This window comes from Schistocerca piceifrons, chromosome 7, assembly GCF_021461385.2.
Source record: "Schistocerca piceifrons isolate TAMUIC-IGC-003096 chromosome 7, iqSchPice1.1, whole genome shotgun sequence".
NCBI classification, from domain to species: Eukaryota; Metazoa; Arthropoda; class Insecta; order Orthoptera; family Acrididae; genus Schistocerca; species Schistocerca piceifrons.
Window position 1 is genome coordinate 455,485,468 of NC_060144.1, and position 8,162 is coordinate 455,493,629.

At 42.3% G+C, this 8,162-nt stretch overlaps 1 pseudogene; it reads left to right on the forward strand.

Annotated features, from left to right (window-relative positions):
- The first annotated feature begins 316 nt into the window (after nt 1–316).
- LOC124709396 lies at nt 317–434 on the forward strand (annotated as a pseudogene).
- The last annotated feature ends 7,728 nt before the right edge of the window (nt 435–8,162 follow it).

Sequence of the window (8,162 nt, forward strand, 5' to 3'; positions counted from 1 at the left end):
CATCAGTCCCCTAGAACTTAGAACTACTTAAACCTAACTAACCTAAGGACATCACACACATCCATGCCCGAGGCAGGATTCGAACCTGCGACCGTAGCAGTCGCGCGGTTCCGGACTGAGCGCCTAGAGCCGCTAGACCACCGCGGCCGGCTCAGTGTATTCTTCTCACGTGTAGTCATCCATGTTGCTGTAACATTCACGGACCCGTGAAGGAGCCTCGAACCAGGTCTGAGAGGTAGGACAGACATCAAATGACATCAGTCGATCCGACGTAAGCATCCCCTACCATGATTACCATGTAGTTTACCTACATAATGCCAACGGCCTTGCCGCAGTGGTGACACCGTTTCCCGTCAGATCACCGAAGTTAAGCACTGTCCGGCTGGGTTAGCACTTGGGTGGGTGACCATCTGGTCTGCCGAGCGCCGTTGGCAAGCGGGATGCGCTCAGCCCTTGCGAAGCAAACTGAGGAGCTACTTGATTGAGAAGTAGTGGCTCCAGTCTCGTATAAACTGACATGCAGCCGGGAGAGCTGTGTGCTGACCACATGTCCCTCCCAAATCCATATTCGGATCCAGTGACGCCTGTGGCCTGTTCAGACGAAGTTACATAGCAAACACGATTTCAAATGGATGTAGCACGAGAAGAGTCCCCTCTGCAAGTCATATAAATTTCCAAAGGGAATTTCCAAACACCCTGTGTATGACAAAGTAGTTAACCTGATGATCAGTATAGAGCTCCTGAGTTATTGCTCACAAGATTAAATTTATGACTATAATTGAATTATGATGTATATGAGGAACCATTTACACTTATGATAGGCAAATAATAATGAGATTAAAAAATGCAAAACTATAAAACCCTTTCATGAAGTTTTAAAGAAATTGCTTGATCTGCTTTCAGAATCGAGTAATTTTGGCTTACATTCTTTCAAGGATGTAAATATGAAGCTATTTTATGGCCTTTATTTCAAATGTGCAATAGCTTGGGGTCGTAATTCATGTTTTCAAAGCTGCGATCTGCATCTCTGATTTGCTTAGCTATTGCAGTTCTTTATGGTGTATCTCATGTGACTGTTAACCGTTTGTTCTACAAATTATACAGAGTATTCAATGTAAGTAATTTTGTAAATATCAACCGTGCGAGGTGGCGCAGTGGTTAGAACACTTGACTCGCATTAGGGAGGACGACGGTTCAATCCATCGTCCGGCTATCCTGATTTAGGTTTTCAGTGATTTCCTTAATCGCTCCAGGCAAGTGGTGGGATGGTTCCCTTGAAAGGGCATTGCTGACTTCCTTCCCCATTCTTCCCTAATCCGGTGAGACCGATAACCTCGCTGTTTGGTATTTTCCCCCAAACAACCCCCTCCCCCCCTCCAACTGTGGATACCAAAGTTGTTTAATTTATAGTAATGCGTTTCAATATTATGGCACAGACTATGACACATATTTTTGTTGGTTGAGACATCTATCCATATTTTATATTATTTAAAGACGTTGACAATTTTTTGCAAAATTTTAGCTTAATACGAGATGCATGCAGTGGGTGCGTTATGTTTCTTTTTAATTTATTCATTATTTGTTTTGTTTCTTATTTTATCATCCTAATCGTGAATAAATGTGGGCACGTAACTATTATCTGCAGTTGTCGGTTGAATCCTCTTCAATCAGGGAGATTTTAAACGCCCACTTGCTCTTTTAATTGTATGTTTCTATTTTGTGTATGCTTAAGTGAAACGAGGTAGGATGTATATTTATGTCATTGGCAATGGGTGTCCTGAAATTTTAAAGACATGTTCATAATAATTTCTGCATACACTCAGATCGAAGAGATTTGTGGTTTTTTACTTCATGCTCATATTTGACATTAATGTTCTTGTGGAGTTCGTTGAAAGTTCATCCCCATGACTGATGAGAAGTAGAAGTAATAATAGTGGAAGTAATTGGTACTGGTTACTGCGCCAAAGTATAATTCTTTATGTCGATCTTTTTATAGTAACATGAAAAAGTATCGTAGCATATTCAAGGTTTCTACTACGATGAGATCTAGGAACTTCTCAAGTCTATTTTACTTGATATTGCCCAACAGATTGAAAGGATATCATGATGGACATGTTCGAGTCGTTTGCGCAGCACATACGGGAGTAGTAGCGGGGAACTTCAATAAAAACAAGGAAAGCACCTGCCTTTGGAGGAAATCTTTAAAGGCTCCCTTTCTGTGTTAATTCTTTACACAATTGGTAATTATTGTTGTTCTTGTGGTCTTCAGTCCAGATACTAGTTCGATGCAGCTCTCCATGCTACTCTACCCTGTGCAAAGTTCTTCATCATTTAACCATACAGCAAAGCTGCATGCCCTCGGGAAAAATTACGACTGTAGTTTCCATTGACTTTCAGCCTTTCGCAGTACCAGCACAGCAAGGCCGTTTTGGTTAGTGTTACAAGGCCAGATCAGTCAATCATCCAGACTGTTGTCCGTACAACTACTGAAAACTGTGCTGCCCCTCTTCAGGAACCACACTTTGTCTGGCCTCTCAACAGATACCCCTCCGTTGTGGTTGCACCTTCGATACGGCTGTCTGTATCGCTGAGGCACGCAAGCCTCCCCACCAGCGGCAAAGTCCATGGTTCATGGGGGGGAATTGGTAATTATAAGTAGATAATACTGTATTTATTGGTTAAAGCAAAGGTGTCAGATGCTCATTTTTTGCAATAATCTGAAATAATCTCATCCAAGCAAGGACCTACATTTTTTTAAGAACAATGTGAAGCACTACCAGTCTGATACGTGCTATTCCTGGTAGGCTCAAACAAGTTTGCTAGAACTATACATAGTTTTTGCAAGGAATTACCTGCATACCGGACAGTAACTTGTAGTTCAGATTAAAACAGAAAATGACCTGTCTGCGACGGTAGAAATATGCTCTAGGGGAGGCAGAATTCATGAGCTGCGATAACATTACCGGGTTTTTGCGCGGTGTGGGCAGCTGCATAAATTTCTGATGGGAGTTTGGTGCGCGGCCGGAGGCTGGCCAGGAGAGGTCGCCGGCCGCCATGACAGTCCCGTGGGACGGAGGCCACGGCGTTATCGCGGGCCCGGGGCGCGCCGCGTGAATAATGAAATGGAACGGCTAATAGCGGCCGCCTGCGCCCAGCTAAGCTCTCGCTGTTGTGCGCTATGGCCTACATATCAGGCGGCGCGGCGCGGCGCGGAGCGGCGTGGCGTCGACATGTATGTTTCAACAGGCGGGCGCGGAAGGGAACATTTTAGGGCGAAAAGGGGGCCACCATTCACAAGTCGTGCGTCAAAGGGCAGCACTGTGCCCTGTGTAATCCGGAACTGAGACGACCCGTGAATATGTCGCGATTACGCAATTGAAGGCCTCGGGGAAAGAAGGGGATAACTCCACTTTTTTCACAAGCCGCTTTTTTAGTGCTGCATAAAGAAAAAACATTGCACTTTTTTGAGTAAAACGAGATATACCATATAAAAGTCTCTATAAGCTACAGGATAGCATCCCTTATTTCACTTCGTTGAAATTGCTGAGCGTTGTTAGTTGCGACAGCCAGGAGAGATACTACGTTCATGCTGCACATTTTCTTGTTCTTCTTCGACAAACCAGTACAGAAGTTGGCACAGAAGCAGCTACGTAAAAATATTTAAATATAAAAACCGACTTCACAGGTTTCCTTCGTGTGAGACCGCGTGTGCAAGATTCGTGTGATAATTGAAATTCTAGATTGGCATGTTTTACTCTTTGCATCGTTTCTGCATAAACTTCCTTTGATTGTAGCAATACCCATTCGTGTTTTGATAAATTGGGAAACTTCGTAGATTCACGTGCGCCGCAATAAATTCAATTGTAGGCTGAACTTATTTGTGCTCTTTTAAAATTTTTGAGAACACTAGGCCTACCATCGTTAAAAACTATCGTTCTCTAATTTCATTTTATAGTTACATGAGACATGGGCTATTTTTTAAAATTTCTGGTCGCTTACAAAACTGTATTTGTGTACGTTGCCAGTACGAATGTTTTGGATAACTTCGTAGCAAATCACCATATGTGATTCGAAATTACTGCCAAAGAATAGATGACCTCGAATTTCATTGGATATCAACGCAAATAAATGTGTACTTTTGAGAATTTTTGGAAGTTATTATTTACATTTTTAGTAAATTAACTCTATTGTGGAATGTGCTAACAATTATAATTAACCTTAAGCGGTTTTATAAAACTAATAATTTTTATTACATGTTTTTCTGTTGCCTGAATAGAAATCTCGTTTTGTGTATTTGCTTCAGTTCTTATAGAGAATTATTAATTTTTTAGCTCAGCAACTTAAAAGATAATCAGCAGGTTTAGGTTAAAGATTTTTCTTCACTGTCCTACAATACATTACATCAGCCAAAATGCATCCTCGCTATGACCACCATTCTCGAACACGAAATGAACTGGTTGACTTTAAGCAGATAGAAATCGCTCTGACTACTGTCAAACGATTGAGAGCTGCTGCGAATCGTTGTGTTGGAAGACCTCCTGAGAGTCGGGTACCTGTGGTTCTAGTAGCGAACGTACCTCGAGTACTATCCTCTCCTTTGGATTCTGTTTACTCTACGGAAAGTGTGGGATCTGTCACTTCTCTTCCACTTGACTGCAAGTGACGTTTCGATGGTAGATCTAGGCGTCCCATACAGGACCAGGAAGGAGACCGCTCTCACCAACCAACAAGTTCGAGCTGCTCTCTTTCACTGAAATTGAAACTGAGCCAGAGTGAACCACTTCACCTGTTTTAGGGAAACTTGTTTCGTCCGGTGTCAAGAGGAGGCTAGCGCAAAATGATAGCGGTCTATTAATCGTCGGCAGCTCGAATGTGTGGCGAATGATGGTACCCCTTACAGAAATCGCACCAAAGGACAGGGAAGGACACAAAGCGCCCTCAGTGTATATGCCTGGGGGCGTCAGTCAACATATTGAAGAGGCTGTTCTGGCAGCCATTAAGAGAACAAGCTGCAAGCAACTGCAGATACTGACGCACAGTGTAATGAATGATACCTATCGTCTGATCTCCGAGGTCATACTTGAAGCATTCCAGCAACTTGCACAAAAGTTTGAGACCAGCCTTGTGCAAGGAGGCCCCTTGATTCTGAGTCGAGTGGAAGAAAACCAGAATCTTCGAAGGTTTTATGACTTCCTAGACTTCCTAGATTTGCGCTACAAGGCTGAGAAGTGTACAGGCACTCTACACATCAGAGGAGGTAGCTGACTGAGTGAATGTGGGATGCACACAAGGACTTTTTTTTTAAAAGTTGACAACTCTCCATCCAATTCAGATACAGGTAGCTGTAGGAAACCCAGCAGTATCGGTGTGAGGTCGAAAGAAATGCCTCCAACAGACGACAGTATCAAAATCCTAATGGTTGACACCTGAAGCATTCACAACAGAGTGCCAGAGTTCAAAGCACTCCTGAAAAGCAGTGAGGCTCACTGATGCTAGGTACAGCAAGCTAGTTAAATGCTGAAATTGATAGCAGTGACTTTTTTGGGGAAAATTTAAGTGTCTATCGAAAGGATAGGCTAATTGGAAATGAAGGTGGTGTACTTGTCGCAGTAGACAAGAAACTGAAAATTGCAGATGAAGCTGTATGTGACATTGTTTGGGGAAGACTCAGGATCAAGGGTGGGCATAAAATTGTAATTATATCTTTCTACAGCCAACAAGACTCATATTCTTATATAATCGAAAAATTTAGAGAAAACCTTTGTTCATTTGTCCGTAAATTCCCCAATCATGCAAAGGGCGTTCAAGAAGTTTTGCACAGTCATCTCTAACTTTTTTATTTTTTGCAAGAGAAGAGCGAAATTTTTTGTGATCATACTTGGAACATTTATCTATAAGTTGGTATACAAAAATATTTTTTTAATTTACAGATGAGCCATAATGGACCGTGAAGTATATGTCAGGTTGCAACAATGTTTCTCTTGAAGACCGGCGATGTCTCAACAACATAGGTTCATAGGAAGTTGCTCCCTGTTTATGAGGAGGACACAGTGGATCGCAGCAGTATTCAGGGGTGGTTTCAGAGGTTTAAAGAAGCTGATTTCTCTGTACTGGACAATCCGCGATGCGGTAGACCATCGACGGCAGTGAGTGATGTAAATAAGGAGACCATTTACCAAATCATCCTCCCTACAGTCCGGACTTGACTCAGTCTTGTTTTTTACCTCTTTCGTCGTCTGAAGGCCCACCTGCGGTAGAACATTTGATAGTGAGAAAGACCTTCTTTCCTGTGTCAGAAGATGGTGTAAAAGTCAATCTCCAGAATTTTACCAAAGTGCAAAATCAAATGGCTCTGAGCACTATGGGACATAACTTCTGAGGTCATGAGTCCCGTAGTACTTAGAACTACTTAAACCTAACTAACCTAAGGATATCACACACATCCATACCCGAGGCCGGATTCGAATCTGCGACCGTAGTGATGAAACGATTCCAGACTAAAGCGCCTAGAACCACTCGGTCACTCTGACCGGCTCCAAAGTGCATTTACATCATGGAAAGCACGTTGGTCCAGATACGTCACAGCTGATGGAGGCTACACTGAGCAGTCTCAGTGTATAGATTAATGTTCCAAGTATATTCACAAAAAATTTCGTTCTCCTCCTGCACAAAATAAAAAAAAAATTAGAGACGACTATGCAATATTTTTTGAACGCCCTTTGTTAAATAACCATAGGTGAAAACTCTAATCACCTAACAATCAGTCCGGAAAATTACAGTTTTGTTAATGGTAGGTGTGATAATACTCCATGTGAAACAATAGCAAAGACTTTGTCTGAAAAATAACCTAGAACATTTTGTTCGAAACCCCATTTATTATGGACATATATTGGATTTAAAGGCAACAGACGGACCTGACCTATTTGGGGAGTCCACATCGAAACTAGTATCAGCGGCCATGAGGCGATTGTGGCAACGAAGATTACCAAAGTAAAAAGCACAACTAGAATGAACAGAAAGATATATATTCATATCTTCACTAAACTAGATACAAATGTTATGGTGTCATATCTCAATGACGAACTTGGCACTTTCAGCACAGGGCAGGAGCATGTGCAGAAACTATGGCTCAAGTTTAAAAAAATAGTTGTTCACGCAATGGATGGATACGTATGCAGGATAAAAGGTCATAATGGATGGGAGCCTCCATGGTATACGATCACTGTAAAGAAACTTCTAAAAACAGGGATGACTGCATAGTATGTGTAAAACAAAGGGTAGGGCCATAGACGGAGAGATGCCGAATGAAACGCGTTTCAAATGGCTCTGAGCACTGTGGGACATAACTTCTGAGGCCATGAGTCCCGTAGTACTTAGAACTACTTAAAACTAACAAACCTAAGGATATCACACACATCCATGAGCGAGGCAGGATTCGAACCTGCGACCGTAGCAGCAGCACGGTTCCGGACTGAAGCGAGTAGACCCGCTCGGCCACAGCGGCCGGCGAAACGCTTTTAGCTGTCAAGAGAGCAGTGCGTGAAGGCTTCAGTGACGATCGTGAAAGAATATTGTCACACGATATTTCACAAATTAGTCAATGGTGTTCAGAAACTGCCGAAATCGTAAGAACTATACCAAGTTCTAGGGCCCGGTGAAATCCCTATCAGATTGTATAGTGCATTTGCGGCTAAGTTAGGGTCTCTTCTATGATCTCTCATAGATCCCTCGGACAAGAAACGGTGTTCAGCAGTTGGGAAGAAACAGATAGTGACTCAGGAATGTGTGCAAAGCAGAAAAGTAAGAAAAGGAAGGGAAATCCAAGAGTTTGTAGAAAAACGTTGCTGAATTTAAACGTGCTTGTCGCAGACATATATTTGGTACAAACGAAAGGTAATACGGGGAAGAAAACCAGCTAAGGACTGTAAATTTAAGAAGAACTGTCTCAGTAGCTTTCGTAATGATCAGAAAATTTCATTTTTGAAATCTTGCAATGAACTGAAAAAAGGCAGCAAGTCTGGTAGAAGTAAACCGCAGATCTGCCGTCCAACATCCTTTACATCGATTTGTTGTAGACTCTTAGAGGATACAATGAGCTCAAACACAATGAGGTATGAAAACATCGACCATGTGATATCCAACTTACGCTTTTCTCACATGAC